Raw genomic sequence first — 26,412 nt, forward strand, 5'->3', positions numbered from 1 at the left:
GTTTCCCAGTACCACAGTGGATGGGTTAGGAGCAGGGGTGGAGCAGTGCCTGCTGCCAGAAGTGAACCCCTGAGCCATCTCCTCCTTCTTTACCAGTGGTATGTCAGCGGTCTTGTATAGTGGAACAGCTACCTCAGCTGTCTGGACATGAACACTGTCCAGGAAATGCTCGTGGATTCAGATGCTCCTCAGCCTAGTCACCTCCTCCTGTAGCTTTCCCACCTGCTGCCTGAGAGATTCCACCAGCAGGCATCTTTCATATTGGATAGTCCCCCCCCCAGCCTGGATTTCAGTAAGTGGGAATTTCAAGCCACGGTCCCTGCAAAACCACACCAGGATCTGGGTAGAGGAATTCAGGGTCAGGTGGTCTGTCTGGCTACAGGCACAGGAGAGGAGACAGAAGCAGTGCTGGCACAAGTGTTGCAGGTTACCCTGACTATAGTAGCTTTTCTGCAGCCCCCTGTTGCTCTGCCTCTGGCTTTTAAAGACTACTCACCTAGGTCAGGCCTACACCCTCGTTAGTCAGACAGGGGAAAGCTGATCCGGAGGCTGATCAAAGGCAATCAAGGGAACAAAGGATCACTCCCATACACACAATCCCAACTGCCACAGTAACTGAAACTGAAATCAGAATCAAAATTCAAACACTTGATCAAACTCACTCACATGAAAAGCTAGTACACTTACCTGGTAGCTTCTTCAGTGGTGGGAGCTCTTGCTCTCACTCTGAACTCCCCTGTCTGCAGCCCCCTGTCCTGCTCAGAGTCAAACTTTTTTATTGTTTAAATCATCTTTGGTACATTTGTGCGCTTCATCGCCATAGGATCAGAGCACCTCAGTTTTTATTGTTTCAGTCCTCAACATCCCCAAAGAATGCAGAAGTATTTCCATATTTCCAAACAAAAGATACCCAATATTTTACCACCAGCTAACCTTTCAGAAAATACTGGAATTTACTTTGAATATTGTACTAGTACGTCTACACTTCAAGCTGTTGTTTTTTTCTATACTAGATGAAGAACCATTGCAATGTCTAGAAATACTTTGAGCTGCGGTTGTGACTCCCAATTTCAGTAGACACACTGACCCTCACTCATTGAGCTAGCACACTGAAAATGGCATATAGCCATGGCAGCACATGCCACAGAATAAGCTAGCTGCCCAAATATGTGACTAGGATCTCAGATGAGTATGTAATTGGGATGGCTATCCTGTGCCAGTGTTGTTGTGGCTACATTCTATTTTCAGACCACTAGTTCAGCAAGGGTTAGCATTAATATGTCTTCTGTTCTGGGAATCACACCCTAGTTCTGAGTGTAGCTATAAAGAGCCATTGTAATTTTTGATGTTATAAAATACACTAACTTCACTGATAAACAGCACAGAAGCCTGCAGCATCCTGTAGCATAAACCTTCATTTCTATTTGAGTATGTACCAAAATATATTACTCTGATAATAAAGTTCTATGGTATTATGGGCTTCAATTTACTATGGTTTACCATCCAATAACTTCCATTCATATTACTACAATTTAACCACTATAGCAAACATTTCATAATCAGACTTTATTTTATGTGATGAGGATGATGACAACTAATTTACATAGCTCCGATGACATGCTAAGTGTTTTACAGAGGAGATTCTTACTGCTCTCTCTGTTAAGATCTGATATTTATTCCCAAGAAACGCAAAAGCTTGTTTCAGTCTTTACAATACTATAACCAGAGGTGATTTCACTCTATGCATTATTGCCACTTATTGGGCCTTCATTGACATCTGAGTACAATGTACTTATCCTTAATACCTCAGTAAGGTAGAAAAGTGCTATTTAGCCACATTTATAAATGGAAAATTGGTGCACACAGAGACAAAGGGCATGTCTACACTACCACCCTAGTTCGAACTAGGGTGGTTAATGTAGTCAATCGAAGTTGCAAATGAAGCCCAGGATTTAAATATCCCAGGCTTCATTTGCATCTTGCTGGGTGCTGCCATTTTTAAATCCCCGATAGTTCGGACTCCGAGCTCGTGGCTACACGCAGCACGGAGTAAATAGTTTGAATTAGGCTTTCTAATTCGAACTACCGTTACTCCTCGTTTCACGACGCATACCGGAGCGGTCGACAAAGGTTTCCCTTGTCGACCGCGCTGCATCTCGACTGCCGCGCTGTGCCGGATCAGCTGATTGTCGGCACAGCGCGGTGGCCATTTTTATTTTAATGAAGCGGGGATTATTTGAATCCCCACTTCATTGACTATGTCGAGTAAACTACTTTACATGTCTCCGTCAATGGAGCCATGTAGTCTAGACGCACCCCAGGTGTGATGAATGGGCATAGTTGCACATTTTAAAGAAATGTAAGAATAAGAATGTGTTTCTAAAGCAGCATGTATGCAGCAGGAAGGAAGTTTACTACTTACATTGTTTTTATAAAAATATGGCTTGCTGTGATGCTATAGTTAAATTTGTTCTGATTGAAGAACTACAAATCATCATTTTGGGTGTTCTTTAAAAATGCTATTTTATTAAATAAAAGGAAAGGTTTCCAAGGACTGGTGGAGATCAGAATTGCACTCTCTCTAGCAGCTGTCTGTTGGGTCATTTTAAAAGCAGTTCTCTGCATAATCCTTCAAACAATCCCAGACAGTAATCCTCTAAACACTTATGTGTACAATTTATCTCATATGAATGAAATTACTAGTGTGTTTAAGTGTTTGGAGGATTTCCCTTTCATTGAGTCCAAGCACTTCTAGCCAAAGTCGCTCACTTACATTCCAGTTCAGTTTATGGTCATACACTATGAAGTAGATAAGGCTGTAATTATTGGATTAACACAAAATTGATAGTGTTAAGACAATGTTAAGAGCTGCTAAATCAGGAAGCCATTTGCAATGCATAACAACAACTTTACTGAGCCTAGAGACTTATGAACTATGCTATTTAAACATTTCTTAAATATTAAGAAATTCCACCAGCTGGTGCTCTTTGCGTTATCTACCAGAGAGATGCTGCCTTTTAGATAATTCTCATAACAGGCGGTGCTGGATTCCTCTGAAAGTGTCAGGAAGCCTGGCTGCAGCAGAACCATTCTCCAGGCAACAGAATGAACACAGCTGGCTATAGTGGCATGCCTAATTGGCTACACATTGCCTGACTAGTTGGAGGAGTCAGCAGACCAGCTTCTAAGTCAAGCAGCAACTGTTTAGTAGCTGCTCAGTTGCTATGGTATAACCTGCTTGTTCCAGCCCTCCTCTGATTGCCTCACTCCACATGCCCTAGCTCTGATTTCTGACATTGGTTCTGACATCTGGATTCTGTCACTGGCACCAGCCACATCCTGCTGACAGAGTGGGAGAAGGAAATCACATTATCATCCTAGAGGGGAAAAAAACCCAATCTTCATGAAATCATTTCTGCTACAACACAATGGCTATGTCTAGACTGGCATGATTTTCCACAAATGCTTTTAACGGAAAAGTTTTTCCGTTAAAAGCATTTTCGGAAAAGAGCGTCTAGATTGGCATGCACGCTTTTCCGCAAGAGCATTAGATGTGGTTTTGTGCAAGAAATCCCCAATCACCATTTTCGCCATCGGGGCTTTTTTACGCAAAACAGTTTTAGCTGTCTACGCTGGCCCTCTTGTGCAAAAACATTTCCGGAAAAGGGCTTCTGCCCGAACGGGAACGTCAAAGCATTTGTGCAAGAAGCACTGATTTTGGACAGTAGAACGTCAGTGCTTTCGCTCAAAATCAAGAGGCCAGTGTAGACAGCTGGCAAGTTTTTGCTCAAAAGTGGCCGCTTTTGCAGAAAAACTTGCCAGTCTAGACGCAGCCATTGTTTTTCTTTTTTGCACTTGTTTGTTGTATCTATTTGTGGAGAACTCTGTTTCCCATCTACACAGCACGTCTACACAGCATGTTTATTTCACAATAAGCTATTTCAGATTTTTTTCCAAAATAACTTATTTTGAAATAGCGCGTCTACACTACAGGGAAGCCTCAGAATTAGTCTGAGGCAGGCTTCCTTAATGTGGACATGCTACCTCAAATTAGAGCCCCAGGAAGCACTGGGGAGTAATTATTCTGAATGGCCCTTGGGAGGAGCTATTTCAAAATAGCAGCAGTGGAACGTCCGCACTATTGCTATTCCAAAATAGCTCTTTTGTAATAAATGTTATTGCTTGTGGAATGAAGTTTACAGATTTTAAAAGAAGCCATCTGTTACTTCGAAATTATTTTGAAAGAATGGAATTGCTGTGTAGACACTCACCCTTAGGGTGTGTCTCGACTACAGGGTTTTTTCAAAAAAAGTGGCCTTTTTTCAAAAAAAATTCCCCTGCATCTAGACTGCTGCCATGTTCTTTCAAAAGTAAATTGAAAGAACACGGCAGTTTTTTTGTCCGCAGAAAACCTCATTTTACGAGGAATAATGCCTTTTTTCAAAAGTACTCTTTCCAAAAAAGGTGCTATGTAATTCAAACTGTGCTTTTTCGAAAGTTCTGGTTGTAGTCTCTCTGCTCTTTTTTGAAAGAGGCTTTTTTGAAAGTATCTTTTGAAAAAGCCTCTTTCAGAAGAGGATTGTAGTCTAGACGTAGCCTTAGGAAGCTACCAATAAGGTAAGATTATGTACACAAAAATAAAAATGTATAGATTAATTTCCAGTCACTACTTGCACTCATACAATGCCTCAGATTTATGATAACAGAGACCAGAGCTACCTGGAAAGCAACAAAAATACCAGCTTTTGACATTTGCTTTTGTTCTGCATGGGAATGAAACTTTGGCATGGCAGTTTGTGTGTGAGAGAAAAAAATGAGATGTAGAAAAACTCTAACACAAGCAATAGCCTGGTGAAGAGGGAACTTTACTCTGAATCAGGCCAAGCAGGGACTATAACTTTGGATTTCCATATTTCGTGTGAGCTCAGTGACCATAGTGCTATAGAGTCATTCTCTCCTATTGTACCTGTTCCTCTTTGTGTATTCATTGGGACAGTCAGAGATCACCTCTATAACCCCTCCACTCTACTGGGCCATTGAATTTTCTGTGAAGGATCTCCTTCTATTAATAAAATTCCATCCTAGACCTGAGAAAACCTTCCCAACAAAATTTCAGAGGGAGACTATTGAACTGGAATTCATTTACAAAATCAACTCTATCAACGTGGGCTTGAATAAAGATATTAACCGATAAATACACAACAAAGGCAATTTCCTCTGCCTTTGATGTTTACATTTACACATCAAAAATCTATGAATGGGATATATCCAGCCTGACTCAATGTTATTAACACTGGTCCTACAATTGACAGGTAAATGCTTTTGTTGTTATACATACTCTGGACTGTATAATTTCCATCCAACTCGTCTGATGAAGTGTGTTTTACCCACAGAATCCCATGATATATTTATTAATCTCTTAAGTCTGGACTACACTATGACTTTAGTCCGAAATTAGCCCCCTAAATTTGAATTTGTAAGCAATGAGTCCACACTACCAAGCCCGTTATTCCAGAATAAGGGGCCATGGAACTTGAACTCTGTAGTCCTGCTTTTTCATGAGGAATTATGCTATTACTTGTAAGTCTGAAATAATGTGCTGATAATTCAACGTATTGGCCTCTGGGAGGCTTCCTCCAGCTCCCCACAGAGCTTCCTGGAGCTCTGAGTCTGAGGTAGCATGTACACATTAACAGATCCTGCCTAGGACTACATTTGATTTTTTTCCCATAGTGAGGACATAGAACTTTGCACTTGTAAAATCAGGTGCTCAGAATCTGAACTTCATAAATTTGCACTAATCCCCAAGTATAGACATGGCCTAAGGTGCCACAGACCTGCTCATTGCTTCCCAACAAAAATTAAGATTCCAAAAAAAGTTTACTTAAACAGCATTTTCTGATGGAAAAATATTTAATCAAAAATCCCTATCAGTTTAAGCAAAACTCCTGCTGATTAGAAAGTGCTAACATGGTTTAATAAGAAAAGTAGGAAACATTTGTTTATTACCACTGTTTTTACCTGGTTTGCAGTTCAAGGCCAAGGAATCGTGTCCTCAAATCATGGCAATAAAATATTCTCAATTCTAAAAGGGAGGATTATATTAATTAATTAATGTATACAGAACTTACATTCTGACATTTGTAGTGCAAACCCCTTAGCTTGACAACTTTTAAGGGACCAGATGGTGAGAATAATCAGCTGGTTAAAAGGAGGCTCTTTCAATACAGAAAAGTCTACATTTCAGTAAGTGGCAACTCCACATATCTTCTGTTGGCATTTTCAATTCCCTTACTAGCTTTCATACATAGATGCTCCACAGCAAAAGAGATTTATTTGCAAAGTCTGTCCAAGAGTGCAATGCCCTTGAGAACGTATTACAACATTCTCACTGTCAATTTAAACAAACTCTCAGATTTTGATCACTGGATTCAATAATGAAATATTTGGGATTTGATAAATCTTAAGGGTTCTGATCAAATGAATAATGAAATTAATTGAAAGACTCACATTGAATTCAGAGTAATTGTATGTAGCCCTAAATACTCGTCTCGTCTCCCATACACCTGAACTGTTACATATAATATTTTTCATGGGGTTATAGATCCTAATAGGTATTAGCCATGATAGGCAGAGATGGTGTCCCTAAGCTCTGACCCAGTGTGGCCTGTCTTATGTTATTTTTATAATGCAAGGAATCCTATGGATGCAAACCTCTGTACACACATGAAGATCCTTCGACTTCCATAGGGTATATCTACACATCAAAGTTATTTCAAAATAACAGCCATTATTTTGCCCACGAAAGCTTATGCTCCAATACATGTTAGTCTATAAGGTGCCACAGGACTCCTTGTCACTTTTGCAGATCCAGACTAACACGGCTACCCCTCTGAAAAATGCTTTGCTGTCTCTCATCGAGGTAGACATGCAAGCAGGAAAACCTGAGAACTGGCTGTCCGGGGGTGGGAGAGGGAGGGGCTTTTAAGCACAGACCTCAGTTAGCCTCAGGAAGCAGCCCCACACTGTAAGTCCTGACCTGATGCCCTGCTGGAACTGGTTCCGGCCAGCCTTAAATACGATTCAGAATCTACTCAATGTGGACGCGCTATTTCGAAATGCATTTTGTGTGTAGACGTGTTATTTTGAAATATCTTATTTTGAATTAACTATTTCAAAATTTGATATTTTGAATAACGCTGTAGTGTAGACGTAGCCATAGTGCTGTGTGGTAGACACAGAACAGTGTCAATTTCTTTAAGATTAGGTCCATATAAAATATATCCAATAAATGTGAAAATCTCATAATGCTGAAGTACTCAGTTTCCACTCCCCAATTCTGCAAATCTAATGGTTTTGGGGATTTTAAGCCTGCACGTTTTTCCAAAATTTCCATTTGAATACAGTAGTTTTTATGCATGGAAAATAGCTATTTCACTTTCCTTGTTAGCAAAAGATCCAATACTAGAATTTTTATTCTTGTAAAGATAAATTTGAAGCAGCAGGATGTCCCAGAATCAAAGAAAAAATGTGTATTGGATTTTCTACCTCCTCTCTGTCATGTAGCGGGTCCTTTTGACCACGGCCTCGCGCGTATTGCCCATACTGCCACACAAAAGCCCCTCGCAAGAAAAACCCAGGCTGCTGAGGCGGATCCAGAGACAGAGCTTGAAGTCCCTCAGGTGCTCAGCACTGTTCTCAGTAAACGGAACTTAACTTGGCAAGCACCTGGGCCAAAAAGATAAGAGCAGGGACACAAGCTGTCCCATACACTAAGTTAATGAGTACTAAAAAACAGGACAGGATAGGAATAAGAGAAATGAGCTGTCATATACATCTGTTAACAAGCACCTGGCGCAGGGAAGCAAAAACATAGCTAGCTTTCATGTGTGCCAGTTATGTCTGCATCAGGCACTGACCACAATGCCTTGAGACAGACGTCATATCACAAGGAAGGAACCCTAATATGGTACCGTATATCAAATAACCCTAAATGGTACCGGATGTCAAAATTATAGTATAAAGCACCCTGCGCCCTAAGCTCAGGGAGGTTCTGTATCAAAAAATAGAAGGCACGTGTAGAGAATCAACAAGTATAGTGCTTTGACTGCGTAACAGGGCATCCCAAGGACAAAACCAAGAAAAGCTGCAGACCTTGGAGGACGATCCGAGAGTCAGCGGGAACGCGCGTAATCAAGAGTCCTGAGCCAACAATAACAACATCTGCCCGAGTCAACGACCTTCGAGAATGTTGTGTTGGGACTGTGAAAAAGCACAGTTTGTGAAAAGCAGGATGTGGACTTTTGGGAAGTTGAGAGGGTATAAAGATAGTTGTAATCTTGCAATAAAATGATTTCATGCTTGCACCAGCCGGAGTCCGTGCCTTCCTACACCACAGGCACGTATCGTCCAGCCTGGCTGAGGGGTTGATCACCCAAGGCCGCCTCCCACCAACCGAATCATGAAAGGGTGTACGAATCCGGAGCATGCTACACATTATTTTGTGTCTGTGTATCGTAATTGTTTCTGGGCTTGTGAGTATTGCTTACTATATTGTATTAACCATTTCATATTTAGAGGTTGTTAAGTATATGTAGCTTAATGACTAATTCCACCAGGTGTTCAAAGATAACCATGGAAGGATTGGCTATGGGAGGAGTTTTTATTATTGCTGTATTGGTTTTATTTATTATATTCTTTTTTTGCATGCTGCGCTATCTAAGACGAATCAGAGACAGTGATTTAATATAATCAAATTGTAGTTAATAAAGTTTAAAATTGGTTAAGTTCATTTAAGTCTCGGGCTTTCCTCCTTTGCAGCCCCGGTCCCTTGCCACAAAAAACCACCCCTAGACAATCTTTGAACCTCTGGTTCATCACTTTCCTACTCTCATCAGCATGCAATTTTTCCAAGTGCTATCCATTTTGGAATTTCCCCGATTTTCATTCTATTTTATCTTTTCATAAAACAAAAGTTATTATCCCTGGTACTGAACTGAAGGACTAATTTGGAATGTTAATTATTTATAAGTCCTAACAATCCTGTGTATTATAAATATAAAAAATAACAGTATTATCTTTCCTAATTTTCCCTAATGAAGACTGTCATGGAGTTCACTCCATTAGTAGCATCCTCTCCTGGCCATCCTGAAAATTAGTTCTGGCAAGTGTTGCACCCTCTTTCGGGATCATCTTCCCCCGGTGCTCTGCCCTCCAAAGTGTTAGGATACATTTTTCCGTTCCAAAAGTATCAAAACAGCCCTAGAAAAAAATGGCAATCTTCCCTTCATTACTGTGACCATGCCACTCCTCCAATGGCTGGTAGGGGAACTTGGGCTTGCCTTCTACACTGGATTGCTGTCCAGGGATCTTTTTGTAACAACAGTGCACTGCTCACAGACCAAGCTGCTCATCCCCTGGACTCTTTCCTTTTTCATGGTTCTATCTCCTGGCACTCCCGTACCCCTTCCAGGTTTGCCAACACAAGCTTCCTCCTCCCAGTGAGCAACTGTTGGGTTTGCCTCTAGAGCTCCTTTCTGCAGTCTGCTCCTTGGCTTTACGAAATTTCCATCTATTCCTACCAACCTGAGCCTCTTCCCAATCAATTCTCTGGCTCCTTCTCCAGATGAAGCCTTTCAAGATAATTGGCCTATCTGGCCAATTTAACCACTTCCAGTCCTGTGTGAGGTAGATAACATATTACACATAGAATCATAGAATCATAGAATAATAGGACTGGAAGGGACCTCGAGAGGTCATCGGGTCCAGCCCCCCGCCCTCAAGGCAGGACCAAGCTCCGTCTACACCATCCCTGACAGATGTCTATCTAACCTGTTCTTAAATATCTCCAGAGAGGGAGATTCCACCACCTCCCTTGGCAATTTATTCCAATATTTGACCACCCTGACAGTTAGGAATTTTTTCCTAATGTCCAATCTAAACCTCCCCTGCTGCACTTTAAGCCCATTACTCCTTGTCCTGTCCTCAGAAACCAAGAGGAACAAATTTTCTCCTTCCTCTTTGTGACACCCTTTTAGATATTTGAAAACCGCTATCATGTCCCCCCTTAATCTTCTTTTTTCCAAACTAAACAAACCCAGTTCATGAAGCCTGGCTTCATAGGTCATGTTCTCTAAACCTTTAATCATTCTTGTCGCTCTTCTCTGTACCCTTTCCAATTTCTCCACATCTTTCTTGAAATGTGGCGCCCAGAACTGGACACAGTACTCCAGCTGAGGCCTAACTCGTGCAGAGTAGAGCGGCAGAATGACTTCACGAGTTTTGCTTACAACACACCTGTTGATACAACCTAGAATCATATTTGCTTTTTTTGCAACAGCATCACACTGTTGACTCATATTCAACTTGTGGTCCTCTATGACCCCTAGATCCCTTTCCGCCATGCTCCTTCCTGGACAGTCGCTTCCCATCTTGTATGTATGGAACTGATTGTTCCTTCCTAAGTGGAGCACTTTGCATTTCTCTTTATTAAACCTCATCCTGTTTACCTCTGACCATTTCTCTAACTTGCTAAGGTCATTTTGAATTATGTCCCTATCCTCCAAAGAAGTTGCAACCCCACCCAGTTTGGTATCATCTGCAAACTTAATAAGCGTACTCTCTATCCCAATATCTACATCATTGATGAAGATATTGAACAGTACGGGTCTCAAAACAGACCCTTGAGGAACTCCACTTGTTATCCCTTTCCAGCAGGATTTAGAACCGTTAACAACAACTCTCTGACTACGGTTATCTAGCCAATTATGCACCCACCTTATCGTGGCCCTATCTAAGTTATATTTGCCTAGTTTATCAATAAGAATATCATGCGAGACCGTATCAAATGCCTTACTAAAGTCTAGGTATATGACATCCACCGCTTCTCCCTTATCCACAAGGCTCGTTATCTTATCAAAGAAAGCTATCAGATTAGTTTGGCATGACTTGTTCTTCACAAACCCATGCTGGCTATTCCCTATCACTGTATTACCTTCCAAGTGTTTGCATATGATTTCCTTAATTACCTGCTCCATTATCTTCCCTGGGACAGACGTTAAACTGACCGGTCTGTAGTTTCCTGGGTTGTTCTTATTCCCCTTTTTATAGATGGGCACAATATTTGCCCTTTTCCAGTCTTCTGGAATCTCCTCTGTCTGCCAGGATTTTTCAGAGATCATAGCTAAAGGCTCAGATACCTCCTCTATCAGCTCCTTGAGTATCCTCGGATGCATTTCATCAGGACCTGGTGACTTGCTGACATCTAACTTTCCTAAGTGATTTTTAACTTGTTCTTTGTGTATCCTATCTTCTAAACTTACCCTCTCTCTGCTTGTATTCACTACGTTAGGCACACCTCCAGACTTCTCGGTGAAGACCGAAACAAAGAAGCCATTGAGCATCTCCGCCATTTCCAAGTTCCCTGTTACTGCTTCTCCCTCCTCACTGAGCAGTGGGCCTACCCTGTCCTTGGTCTTCCTCTTGCTTTTAATGTATTTATAAAAGGTCTTCTTGTTTCCCTTTATGCCTGTAGCTAGTTTGATCTCATTTTGTGCCTTTGCCTTTCTAATCTTGCCCCTGCATTCCCGTGTTGCTTGCCTATATTCATCCTTTTTTATTTGTCCTAGTTTCCATTTTTTATAGGACTCCTTTTTTATTTTGAGATCATGCAAGATCTCCTTGTTAAGCCAAGCTGGTCTTTTGCCATATTTTCTATCTTTCCTACACAGTGGAATTGTTTGCTTTTGGGCCCTTAACAACATCCCTTTGAAATACTTCCAACTCTCCTCAGTTGTTTTTCCCTTCAGTCTTGCTTCCCATGGAACCTTACCTACAAGTTCTCTGAGCTTATCAAAATCTGCCTTCCTGAAATCCATTACCTCAATTGTGCTGGTCTCCCTTCTACCTTTCCTGAAGATCATGAACTCTATTATTAACACATAACCTTAGGGTACGTCTACACAGCCATGTTATTTTGGAATAACTAATGTTATTCTGAAATAACATAGTATACGCCAATATTGCAAGCCTTTATTTTGAAATAATGTCAAGTTGGCGGACTTCTTACTTCATGGTAGCCCTTATTTCACAAGGAGTAAGGGAAGTAGAAGGAATAATGTTCTTCCTTCAACTTCCTGCTGTGTAGACAGTGCCAAAAGCTGAATTAAGCTATTTCAACTTAATCTATGCAATTGACGTAGCTGAAGTTTCGTAGCTTAATTTGATTTTAGCACTGCTGTGTAGAAGTGCCCTTAGAAACTAATGTAAATAAAAGTTCATGGAGCTAACACGACAAACAGCTCCCCCATTCCAAATGAAATCATTTCCTTTTGTGTTGCATCCCATTCTCTCTTTCTACTGATAGTGTATCATCTACTTAGACCTGGACTTACAAGTTAATTCACACTTTTAGACCCCTTCTCTTACACGTTAAAGGCACTGGAGTTCAGTATGGTTCAGGGGTTTGACAGGAAACAGTAATTTGCCGGTTTATTCCTGACTTTAAAGCATTTAACACATTGCTGTTGGCATTATACAAATAAAAATATAATCTTTTAACCAAAGTTGTAGTTATCTCTTATAACTTAAGGGTATCTGACAAATACTATGAGATAAATTCGTCCTTGTTTGTGATATGGTGTAACTACAAGAGTTACAACTGGTGAACATGGGGACTTGAGCCCACCACCCTGATGCTTCCCAGGTTAATGCCGCATCTTCTAAACCACTCTACACCCAGCCCGCTTGCCTATCTTCAGTGGGTCCTTTATCCTGCCTTTCTAACATGGGCAGGATAAGGGTTGGGGTGGGACAAGGAAACAGAATGAATGTTTGGGGGTGGGCTGTGGGCAGGACATGGAGGATTGATATCTTACATGAACCAGAATAAATGTCATGTTCACACCTGAGTAGAACACCTGTTTCATTTTAAAAAGTCTTTTAGCATTTTCTATCCCATAGTTGTGAGATTGTCTTACAGAAATTCATAAGTGGTCTCTAATAAATTAAAGACCATTCTAGCATCCAATATAAGTTCTATCAATACTGTCATAGAACCATTAAACTATACAACTTAGCTATAGATAATTCTGCCTGCCTTAATCTTTTTAGAAAATAGACCCATATTTTTCTCTCTTGCCTGATCATTTATCCTCTGCTTAACAGACCATTTAATAGTGATGTGCATATAGAGACAATGGTAAAATTTTCAAAAGTCCCTATGTGACTTAGGTGCCTATCACCCATTTTTAAAACTTACTTTAGTTACCTAGGTTTAATTGAAAGTTTTACCTAATATACTGACTTGCTAAATGTGATTACTTATAGTTGTATATAACAGAAAAGAGAAAGGACACAAGTCATTTAAAGGGCATAGAGAGAAGTGATCACTCCGTCCTTTTTATGCATTGCATCACCATTTCTATAAAGAACAAAAGAGAATCAATTAACTTAAAGGGCACTTGAAGCCAACAGAAGGAAATTTTGTACCGTGTTTGTAGCAGTCACTGTCTCTAGGCTATTTTACTGGTCTGGCCAGAGCAGAAAAACTACTGCATACCTGGGTGAAGTATTTTCATGTTTATTATTATGGGGTGCATTTTTGGTTACCAGTGGTGTTGGAAATAAAGACCAATACAAAAGGCAAAAACAAGTATAGCAGTCTTCCTTTTCTTAAATCTATTATACATTTAAAGAATTTGTTTGCATATTTGTTTATGCAAATAAAGTCATACTTCACGATTATCTATGGATACCAAATTTTGCATAAGCAATCTTGCCACTTAAATTTGCTGAATATACTACTTTTTGCAATGGAATATGCTGGATGAAAGGTTAAAATACTTATTTTCATTTTTCATTGGAAGAAGACTATTATGAGTTCATAATAAATACTTGCAAACAAAATTAAAACTGAGTCACCCATTCAACTGTCATTTTAGTGCAAAGGAAATTTGTACTGTTACAAATCACAAAATAATTCAAATTAATTACAGAAATAATAATGGAAGCTTTACAAGTTTCTGATTCAAATTTACTATGTATGGTAACTATTCAATAAAAAGAATAATGTATAAAGTTGAAATCCTACAAATTTAAAATTGTTCTTTTACATCCCTTTTGCATTACATATATTTAATTTCTTGAACTTTTCTATAAGTGTAATCTATGGAAAATGACTGCCTAGTCAATGATGGGCCTCACCCACTAGTATGAAATAAAAAAGCTTACAATAAGATACTCAAAACCAGATAGTGATTTTGGACATCCAACTTGAGATGTTTTAAAGTTCCCAATTTGCAAAGGCCAGCATTCAGCATATTTCGAATATCAGGATCCTTGAAAGGCCCTCAGCTTGGACATTCAAACATTGAAGACCACAAAAATCACTAGTCTCCTTTGAACATCTTAGCCATAATGCTTAGGCTTGTTTCAGCCAGTACCAAAGAAAAGGGATAAAGTGAGACTCACTATTCTGAGGAGGAAGGAAGAAGAAACCACCCTATCAGATTATTTCCCATCTCACAACCTCTTTCAAGAAATCTTACCATTTTGTCTCCCAGGCAAAGACTATAAGGCTATGTCTAGACTGCAGGCTTCTTTCAGAAGAAACTTTTCCAGAGATCTTCTGGAAAAACTTCTTTTGAAAGAGAGTGTCCACATAGCAAAAGCGCATCGAAAAAGTGATGTGCTTTTTCAAAAAATAGCATCCACATTGATTGGATACTAGCTCATATTTAAGTTGCGATTACTACTGACGGAATGGCCACCAGGGCACCTGTGCTTTTTTCAAAAGAAAAACCTCTTCCCCATCCACACACCCCTTTTTCCCAAGAGCTCTTTCAGAAAAAGGCTTCTTCCTCATAGAAAGAGGTTTACTGCTGTTGGAAAAACTCCTCCATTCTTTTGACTTTTTGTCGAAAGAACACGATTGCAGTGTGGACATAAGTAAAGTTTTTTCCGGAAAAACAGCTGTTTTTACGAAAAACTCTGCAGTGTAGACATACTCTATCTTTCCACATCTCTCTTATATGCTGCTGAGGAAATTAATTCCTTGCAGCAGGCCCAACCCTAAAACCTTAAATCTGCAGTCAGAATAAACTCTTCACCAGCCAAGCTAAGGAAACAATTTTCTAGGTATGGATAACACAGCAGGTGCAGAACTGTGTAACTGCAGCACATGTGTGTGTGAGTGATCTTCTGAAATATGAAATATTGGGACTAGAACTACAAAAAAGCATTTATAACTAACACTTAACATTGCAGTGCCTACATTTTAGGTGCCTTGAGACACTCCACTGAAATCCTTGTCCCCAAAGTAGATGCCTAAATTCCTTGTACAATACATGGATAGAATTAGGTGTCTGGGAATGGGCTTCATAAAAGTCATCAGGCTGAGTGGAGAGGTCACCAAGAACAGAAATGTAAATTAAACCCTGCCTCTTAAATTGTCAATCATTTCTCAAAAAAAAAAAGGAGATAGAGAGTGATCCCATCATAGCTAGTAGTGCAGTGGTCAGTGCTCTTACCAGGAATACATACATCTGATTTCAAATGCAGAGACTTGAGTCTGCTCCCTACCAGCTGAGCACTATAACAGGCAGGCTATAGCATCAGTCTTTCTCTTTCTTAGTGAATATTATTAATGATTATCTATCTATTTATACAAAGTGGAACAGTGTCTGCAGAAGATCTTCCCAGATATAACTAAAATAGCCTGGGCATTAGAGCACTCTCTTGGAACGTGGGAAACCCAACTTGAACTCTCTGCTCCAAATCACACAGAGTGGTGATTGAAACTGAGGTTTCCCACAACCCCAGCTAAGTTCTCTAAATACTGAGTAATTGTGTGATCTGAGACACATGCAGTCAGCCAGTTTACAAAATTACCCTGCCTGTCTTTTGTGCGGGACTTGAACTGGTGGGCATGACTACCACATTGGACCCTGCTATGGGGACAGGTGGGGAAACAGCTAGTTCAATAATCCTACTGAGACTTAGCCTACAAGCAGTGTGACATCAGGAGTTAAATAATTTTGGCTGTGAATCATGGGACTGGAAGAGAGATCATCCAGTACAGTCCCCTGCACTCATGGCAGGACTAAGTATTATTTAAACCAGGGGTAGACAAATTCTGGCCCGTGGGCCGGATTTTGTCTGCAGGGTTAGTCCCTGGCAGGTTCCCACCTCCATGTTTACCTGCACCTCCACAGGTATTGAAGGATTGCAGATCTGGTTGGCCGCAAATTGCCATTTGAGGCCAATGCGAGTGGTGGGGAACAACATCTCAAACTGTGACATTTCCCTTCACTCACACTGGCCACAAATGCCAATTAATGGCTAGGAAGATCTATGATTCTTTGATACCTTCAGAGGCGCAGGTAAGCATAGCGGCTGAGGCCTGCCAGGGATTAACCCTGAAGGCTGTTGGTTTTTTATTGCCCATCCCAATCTACACCACCCTGGAGACATATTTGTCTAACCTGCTCTTAAAAAATACCCAAATGTGAAGAGTCCAAAACTTGCCTATGCAATTTATTGTACTTCTTAATCACCTCGACAGTTAGGAAGTTTATCTTAATGTCCTACCTAACTCCCCTTTGCTGAAATTTAAGCCCATTGCATGTTATGTTATTCTCAGAAGTTAAGAAAAACATGTTTTCTTCCCCCTCCCTGGAAGAATTTTTATGTACTAGAAAAATGGTTATGTCCCTTTCTCCTTCTCTTTTCTAAACTAAACATAACCAATCTTTTTAATTTTCCCTCATCCATAATGTTTTCTAGACTTTTAATCACTTTTGTTGCTCTTCTCTGGGCTTTCTCCAATTTGTCTATCTTTCCTGAAATGTGGTGCCTAAAACAGGATACAATATGCCAGTTGAAGCTTAATTAGCATAGAGTAGAACAGAAGAATTACTTCTCATGTCTTGCTTACAACACTCTTTAGTAATGCATCCTATAATGATGTTTGCGGTTTTTTTTTTTTCAATACTGTTACACCATTGACTCATATTTGGCTTGTGATCTGCTATGACCTCCAAATCTCTTTCCACGGTACTCCTTTCTAGGCAAATTTCCCATTTTGTAAGTGTGCAACTTATGATTCCTTCCTAAATGGAGTATTTGCACTTTTTCTTACATACTTTAATTCTATTTTTGTTAGACTATTTCTCCAATTTCTACAGAGAACTTGCAACTCCTCCCACCGTGTTATCATCTTCAAATTTTATAAGTGTATTCTCTATGTCATAATCTAAATCATTGATGAAGATATTGAACAGAACCAGACCCAGAATTGATTTTTATGCTACCCCAGTCTATATGCCTTTCTACCATGATTGATCTTCTGACAACTATTCTCTGAGAATGGTTTTCCAGCCAGTTTTGCATCCAACAAAGTAATTGGTCTATCTAAGTTGCCTTTCCCTAATTTGTTTATGATAAAGTCATATGAGACACTATAAAAAAAAGACAAAACATACCACATCTACACCTTCCCCTCCTTCACAAATCTTATTATCCTTTCAAAGAAAGATACTAGGTGGTGTGACATGATTTGTTCTTGACAAATCCATGCTGACTGTTACTTTTCACCTTATTATATTCTAGATCAGGGGTCTCAAACTCACAAGCTATCTATGGCCAAAGCATATTTGCAATGCGTTCCAGGAGTTCTGGTAGCTCAGGGAGGAGAGCGTCTGTCCCCATCCCCTATGACCCACCTCTACCCACCATCACCCCAGCCTCCCTCCCACACTCGCCACATGCACTTGCTCCCCTTCCCTCCAGTCCTGACAGAGGTTGCTGCTCCTCCAGTAATTCTCAAGGCTACAGTCCTCAGGGAATGGGGTACAATGAGAGGGAGAGGGGTGCAGTGGCTGGAAGGGCTGGGGCTTTGGGGAGAAGTATAGACCCCTGTTCTAAATGTTTCCAAATGTATTCATTAATTATTTGCTCCATCGTCTTTCTGTGTACACAAATTAAAGTGACTGGTATTTAGTTTCCTGGGTTTTCCATATATCCCTCTTTATAGATGGCCACTGCATTTGTCCTTTTCCTGTCTTCTGGAATCTCTCCTGTCTTCCATTACTTTTCAAAGAGACTAGCCAATGACTCAGATATCTTCTTAGTAAGCCGTTGAATACTCTAGGATGAATTTCATCAGGTCCTGATGACTTGAGTACATCTAATTTGCCTAAGAAATATTTAACTTGTTCTTTTCTTATTTTAGCTTGTGATCCTATCTCATTTTCACAAGCATTCTCTATGTTAGATGTCCAATCATTACCAATCTTCTTGGTGAAAACCGAAAGAAGTCATTAAGCACTTCCCCCATTTCTGCATTTTCTGTTATTGTTTTCCCCCTTATTGAGTAAAAAGCCTACCCTGTCCTTGGTCATCTCCTTTCTTCTGATGTATTTATAAAATGTTTCTTTCTTATCCTTTATGTCTCAAGTTCGTTTGACCTCATTTTGGGACTTGGTTTTTCTGGTTTTCCTACATACTTTTGTTAATTGTTTATAGACATCCATTTTAATTTGACCTAGGGACCACTTTTTGTTAAACTCTTTTTTGATTTTTACGTTAATGAAAATCTCCTGCTTAAGCCAGGGTGGTGTCTTGCCATATTTTTTATTGTTCTTAAGCAGTGGAATCATTTGCTCTCTTGCTTATTATGTCTTTTTTAAAAATGCCTAATCTCTAAAATGGTTTTTCCTCTTGGACTTCAGAATGAAAAAAGATGCCAGAGGATGTTGTGAAGACTAGGACTTTAACAGGGTTCAAAAAGAGCTAGATAGATTTATGGATGTTAGGTCCATCGTAGAATCATAGAGCTGGAATAGACTTCAGGAGGTCATCAAGTCCAGCCCCCTGCCCAAGGCAGGGCCAGTCCCAACTGAATCAACCCAGCCAGAGCTTTGTCAAGCGGAGACTTAAAAACCTCTAGGGATGGAGATTCCACACCTCCTTAGGTAACCCATTTCAATGCTTCACCATGCTCCTAGTGAAATAGTTTTTTCTAATATCCAACTTAGACCTCTCCCACTGTAACTTGAGACGATTGCTCCTTGTTCTGCCATCCGTTACTACTGTGAACAGCCTTTCTCCATCCTCTTTGAAACCTCCCTTCAGGAAGTTGAAGCCTGCTATAAAATCCCCACTCACTCTTCTCTTCTGCAGATTAAACAAATACAAATCCCTCAGTCTTTCCTCAGAGGTTATGTGCTCCAGCCTCCTAATCATTTTGGTCGTCTTCCACTGGACCCTCTCCAATGCGTTCACATCCTTTCTATAGTGGGGGGCCCAGAACTGGACACAATACTCCAGATGTGGCCTCTCCACAGCTGAATAAAGGGGAATAATCACTTCTCTGGATCTGCTGGCAATGCTTCTCCTAATGCACCCTAATATGCCATTAGCTTTCTTGGCTACAAGGGCACACTCTTGACTCATATCCAGCTTCTCATCCACTGTAATTCCCAGGTCCTTTTCTGCAGAACTGCTACTTAGCCATTTCTGTCCCCAGCCTGTAACAATGCTTGGGATTCTTCCATCCCAAGTGCAGGACTCTACACTTATCCTTGTTGAACCTCATCAGATTTGTTTTGGCCCAATCCTCTAATCTGACCAGGTCACTCTGGACCCTATCCCTGCCCTCTAGTGTATCTAGAGGGCAGGGATAGGGTCCAGAGTGACCTGGTCAGATTAGAGGATTGGGCCAAAAGAAATCTGATGTGTATCTACCTCTCTCCCTACCTTTGTGTCATCTGCGAACTTGCTGAGGGTGAAATCCATCCCCTCATCCAGGTAATTAATAAAGATGTTGAACAAAACCTGTCCAAGAACAGATCCTTGGGGCACTCCACTAGAAACCAACCGCCAACCTGACATTGAACTGTTGATCACTACCCGTTGGGCCTGACAGTCTATCCAGATGTCTATCCATCTTACAGTCTATTTATCCAATCCATATTTCCTTAACTTGCTGACAAGAATATCATAGAATCATAGAATACTAGGACTGGAAGGGACCTCAAGTCCAGTCTTCTGCCCCCATGGCAGTACCAAATACTGTCTAGACCATCCCTGATAGACATTTAATTAACCTACTCTTAAATATCTGCAGAGATGGGGATTCCACCATCTCCCTGGGCAATTTATTCAAGTGTTTAACTACGCTGACAGTTAGGAACTTTTTCCTAATGTCCAACCTAAACCTCCCTTGCTGCAGTTTAAGCCCATTGCTTCTTGTTCTATCCTCAGAGGCCAAGATGAACAAGTTTTCTCCCTCCTCCTTATGACACCCTTTTAGATACCTGAAAATGGCTATCATGTCCCCCCTCAGTCTTCTCTTTTCTAAACTAAACAAACCCAATTCTTTCAGCCTTCCTTCATAGGTCATGTTCTCTAGACCTTTAATTATTCTTGTTGCTCTTCTCTGGACCCGCTCCAATTTCTCCACATCTTTCTTGAAATGTGGTGCCAGAACTGGACACAATACTCCAACTGAGGCCTAACCAGCGCAGAGTAGAGTGGAAGAGTGACTTCTCGTGTCTTTCTCACAACACACCTGTTAATGCATCCCAGAATCATGTTTGCTTTTTTTGCCATATTTTCTATCTTTCCGATGCAGCGGAATAGCTTGCTTTTGGACCCTTAATAATGTCCCTTTGAAAAACTGCCAGCTGTCCTCAGTTGTTTTTCCCCTCAGTCTTGATTCCCATGGGACCTTACTTATCAGCTCTCTGAGCTTACCAAAATCCTCCTTCCTGAAATCCATTGTCTTTATTTTGCTGTTCTCCCTTCTACCCTTCCTCAGAATTGTGAACTCTATGATTTCATGATCACTTTCACCCAAGCTGCCTTCCACTTTCAAATTCTCAACCAGTTCCTCCCTATTTGTTAGGATCAAATCTAGAACAGCTTCCCCCCCAGTAGCTTTTTCAATCTTCTGAAATAAAAAGTAGTCTCCAAGGACTTACTGGATAGTCTGTGCCCCGCTGTGTTATTTTCCCAACATATATCTGGATATTTTAAGTCCCCCATCACCACCAAATCTTGGGCTTTGGATGATATTGTTAGTTGTTTAAAAAAAACCTCATCCTGTTCTTCCACCGGGGTAGGTGCCCTGTAGTAGACTCCTAGAATGACATCACCCTTGTTTTTAACCCCTTTTAGCCAACTCCAGAGACTCTCAGCACTTCTGCCTCCTATGTCTATCTCTACCTCACTCCAAGGGTGTGTCTAGACTACATGCCTCCTTCGACGGAGGCATGTAGATTAGCCAGATCGGAAGAGGGAAATGAAGCCGCGATTAAAATAATCGCGGCTTCATTTAAATTTAAATGGCTGCCCCGATCTGCCGATCAGCTGTTTGTCAGCAGATCGGGGGAGTCTGGACGCGATGCGCCGACAAAGAAGCCTTTCTTCATCGGCACAGGTAAGCCTCGTGAAACCAGGTTTACCTGTGCCGATGAAGAAAGGCTTCTTTGTCGGCGCATCGCGTCCAGACTCCCCCGATCTGCCGACAAACAGCTGATCGGCAGATCGGGGCAGCCATTTAAATTTAAATGAAGCCGCGATTATTTTAATCGCGGCTTCATTTCCCTCTTCCGATCTGGCTAATCTACATGCCTCCGTCGAAGGAGGCATGTAGTCTAGACACACCCCAAGTGTGTTCATTTTTAATATATAAGGCAACACCGCCTCCCTTTTTGCTCTGTCTATCCTTCCTGGGCAAGCTGTACCCTTCCATACAAACATTCCAGTAGTGTGTATTATCCCACCAAGTTTCTGTGATGCCAACAATGTCACAATTGTACTTATTTATTAGCACTTCCAGTTCTTCCTGCTTATTACCCATACTTCTCCCATTTGTATATAGGCATCTAAGATACTGATTTGACCTTGCCTCCCAGTTTTGCCCTGACCCTCTCTGTCATTATAGCCCATGTTCCCTCCCATTTCTGACCCATCTCCAAGGTCTCCATGTTCTCCACTTACCTGTGGGCTTTGCTTACCTGTCCCCATCGAACCTAGTTTAAAGCCCTCCTCACTATGTTGGGGTATGTCTACACTACCCTGCTAGTTCGAACTAGCGGGGTAATGTAGGCATACCGCACTTGCAAATGAAGCCCGGGATTTGAATTTCCCGGGCTTCATTTGCATAAGCGGGGCGCCGCCGTTTTTAAAACCCCACTGGTTCGAACCCTGTGCCACGCGGCTACACGGGGCACGAACTAGGTAGTTCGAACTAGGCTTCCTAGTTCAAACTACCGTTACTCCTCGTGGAATGAGGAGTAACGGTAGTTCGAACTAGGAAGCCTAGTTCGAACTACCTAGTTCATGCCCCGTGTAGCTGTGCGGCACAGGGTTCAAACGAGCGGGGTTTTAAAAATGGCGGAGCCCCGCTTATGCAAATGAAGCCCGGGAAATTCAAATCCTGGGCTTCATTTGCAAGTGCGGTATGCCTACATTACCCTCCTAGTTCGAAGTAGGAGGGCAGTGTACACATACCCTTGGCTAGTCTGTGTCCAAATAGGTCTTCCCCCTCCTCGAAAAGTGAACGCCATCCCTGCCCAGCAGTCCTTCCTGGAATAGCATCCCGTGGTTGAGTAAGCCAAAGCCCTCCTGGTGACACCATCCTCGCAGCCAGGCATTCACCTCCAGGATGCACCTGTCTCTGCCTGAGCCCCTACCTTCGACAGGAAGGATCGAAGAGAAAACCACCTGTGCTCCAGACTCCTTCACCCGTACTCGCAGAGCCCTGTAGTCACTCTTGATCCGCTCAGTGTCACACCTCGCAGTATCATTTGTGCCTACATGGATGAGTAGCATGGGGTAGTAGTCAGAGGGCCGGATAATCCTTGACAATGCCTCTGTAACATCTTGGATACAGGCCCCCAGCAGACAGCATACCTCCCCAGATGAAATGTCAGGGCGATAGATGAGTGCCTCCGTCCCCCTCAGAAGAGAGTCTCCGACCACCCTTACCCTATGTTTCCTATTCACAGTGGTGGCAGCAGACCTCCCAGCCTTGGGAGTACGAAGCTTCTCCTCCTCCATTGTAGGGGGTGATTCCTTATCTCCTGTAGAAAGAAGAGCATAACGGTTTCCTAGTACCACGGCGGGAGGGTTCGGAGCAGGGGTGGAACAGTGCCTGCTGCCAGAAGTAACCAGCTGCCAGTGTCCACCCTGAGTGGTCTCCTCCTCCACCAGCGGTGTGCCTGCAGTCCTGTGTACTGGGACAGTTACCTCAGCTGTCTCCTCATGGACACGGTCCAGGAATTGCTCGTGGATTCGGTTGCTCCTCAACCTAGCCACCTCCTTCTGTAGCTCTCCCACCTGCTGCCTGAGAGATTCCATCAGCAGGCACCTTTCACATTGGATGATCTCCCCAGCCTGGATATCAGTAAGTGGGAATTGCAAGCCACAGTCCCTGCAAAACCACACCAGGACCTGGGTAGAGGCATCCATGCTCAGACACTCTGGCTACAAGCGCAGGTGGAGGAGACAGAAGCAGCGCTGGCACAGGTGTTGCAGGTCTTCCTGACCATCGTAGGCCTCCCTCTGTCAAACTCCCTCTCAAACTCCCCTGTCTGCAGCTCCCTGTCCGCTTTCGCTCCCTGGTCGCTCTGCCTCTGGCTTTTAAAGCCTGCTTGCCTAGGTCAGGCCTGCCCCCTCATGAGTCACACAAGGGAAGGCAGACCCGATGCAATCAAGAGAGCAATTGAGGGAACAAAGGGTCAGGCACTCAGTCCCAACTGCCACAGCAGCTGAAACTGAAACTGCAGTCATCAGCATATCGTGGGAGACCGTATCAAAAGCTTTTCTGAAGTCAAGGTATATCACATCCACTGATTTTCCTATATCCACAGAGCCAGTTACCTCATCATAGAAGCTAATCAGATTGGACAACTTGCCCTTTGCGAATTAATTTTGACTATTCCTGATCACATTTCCCTCTTGCAAGTGCTTCAAAATGGATTCCTTGAGAATCCCCTCCATGATTTTTCTGGGGACTGAGGTAAGGCTGACTGGTTTGTAGTTCCCTGGATTGTCCTTCCCTTTTTTAAAGATGGGCACTACATTTGCCTTTTTCCAGTCATCCACAATCTCTATTAGCCAGGATGGGTAGGAGTGGTGTCCCCATCCTCTGTCTGGAGATTAATGACAGGAGAGGGATCGCATGATGATTGCCTGTTGTTCCCTCCCTCTGGGGCATCTGGTTTTGGCCACTGTCGACAGACAGGATACTGGGCTAGATGGACCCTTGGTCTGACCCAGTATGGCCATTCTTATGTTCTTAAGAAAGTCCCTGGTATAATAGTTTTACACACAGCAGTTGTAATTCTGTTAAATCCTCACTTGACCTGTCAGTTGTGCTTCCCCCAAGATGTTCATAAATTGGATTAGTTCAGGTTTCTTGGTATTACTCTCTTCGGTTTATCATCAGGGCTTAACTGATTACTGAGAAATAGGATATTCCTAAATGTGAAACCAGTTGTGTTCTTTTGCAGACCACTGCATTATGTGCCATCATTATTTTCTGAGTTAATGTTTTGGTTGTATGCACAGGGCAAAATCTCTGAAAAAGTTAAACATTGAAGGTGAAGAAGTATATCAAAGTCCTGTGACCTACTGCATGGGTGTGCATGACCTGAACAAATTATCTGTCTGAGAAGCAGACTATGGAGATGTCATAGCATAACCATGTATTCTGTGAAGTCTATGATCTAGAATGTCAAGAAGGGGCAATGGATGAGTACAACGGTTGGAATTAGAGCTAGCAGAAAAAAAGATTTTCCATCCTGCAAACTATTTCTAAATATTGTAACCTTTCTTTATATACCAAATCAGGATGAAAAACATTTTTTTTTCATGAAACCAAATTCTGATGATTTGTTTGGCTAATTTTTTTCTGATTATCTCTAGTTGGAATAGATATGCTCTGTGGGGTAACAAATAGTCTGACTTGCTTGAGTCTCATGTAGGGGCAAAGTGGGTCACTATTCCTGTCCAGACTCTTGAACAAATTTTACAAACATCCAAGTCACCTGGATTTGGGGATTTGGGTTGGAATTCACAAAGGTACTTAGCAGCATAACTCTCATATCCATTAGCCCCACAAACTATTTGCATAGAATGAAGCCCCTTTACATAATTCTGTTGCTTAAGAATTAGCTTATTTCAGGTAGAGGGTTGATTTTGTGTTAGGTTGGATCCCTATGTCAGTCAATACCATCAAATAGCAGAGTACCTCTAGTCTATTTAAGTAAGTCAGCCTAGGTCTACAGGGGTACGTCTACACTACAGAGTTAGTTCGAACTAACGGACGTTAGTTCGAACTAACTTTCATAGGCGCTACACTAGCGCTCCGCTAGTTCGAACTTAATTCGAACTAGCGGAGCGCTTAGTTCGAACTAGAAAAACCTCATTTTACGAGGATTAAGCCTAGTTCGAACTAGCTAGTTCGAATTAAGGGGTGTGTAGCCCCTTAATTCGAACTAGTGGGAGGCTAGCCCTCCCCAGGTGTCCCTGGTGGCCACTCTGGCCAACACCAGGGAAACTCGTCTGCCCCCCTCCCGGCCCCGGACCCCTTAAAGGGGCACGGGCTGGCTACGGTGCCCGTGCCAGATGTAAGCCTGCCAGCACCCAGCCAGCAGACCCTGCACCTGGCATGGATCAAGCCAGCCACCCGATGCCCCCCAGCCCTCCCCCTCTTCCCGGGACCAGGCTGGCGGCTCCCGGGAGCTTGCCCGGGACCTCAAGAGGCGGGCACCCGCCTGGTGTAGTGCGGACATCGTGGACCTCGTCCACGACCTCCGCACTAGGCACAGGAAAGTGGCCGTCTAGGGCAGGAGAGCTGCCAGCCTGGCCACCCAGGTGTGCATGAAAATCAAGGGGGTCCACTGAGACCCCCGACCCTGAGCCCTGAGCTTACAATGGCCGTCCTGGGTCAGACCAAAGGTCCTTGTAGCCCAGTAGCCTGTCTGCCGACAGCGGCCAACCCTAGGGACCCTGGAGGGGATGGACCGAAGACAGTGACCAACCATTTGTCTCGTGCCATCCCTCTCCAGCCTTCCACAGACCTTGGGCAGGGACACCACTCCTACACCCTGGCTAATAGCACTCCATGGACCAAACCTCCATCACTTGATCTCACGTCCCTTTAAACTCTGTTCTAGTTCTACCCTTCACAGCCTCCTGCAGCAAGGAGTTCCACAGGTTGACTCTTTGCTTTGTGAAGAATAACTTTCTGTTACTAGTTTGAAGCCTGCTACCCATTCCTTTCCTTTGGTGTCCTCTAGTCCTTCTTTATGGGAACCAATGAATAACTTTTCTGTATGCACCCTCTCCACCCAACTCCTGCTTTTAGAGACCTCTATCCTGTCCCCCCTCCGTCTCCTCTTT

Source organism: Pelodiscus sinensis, chromosome 3, assembly GCF_052426305.1.
Source record: "Pelodiscus sinensis isolate ZL-2025 chromosome 3, ASM5242630v1, whole genome shotgun sequence".
Lineage (NCBI taxonomy): Eukaryota > Metazoa > Chordata > Testudines > Trionychidae > Pelodiscus > Pelodiscus sinensis.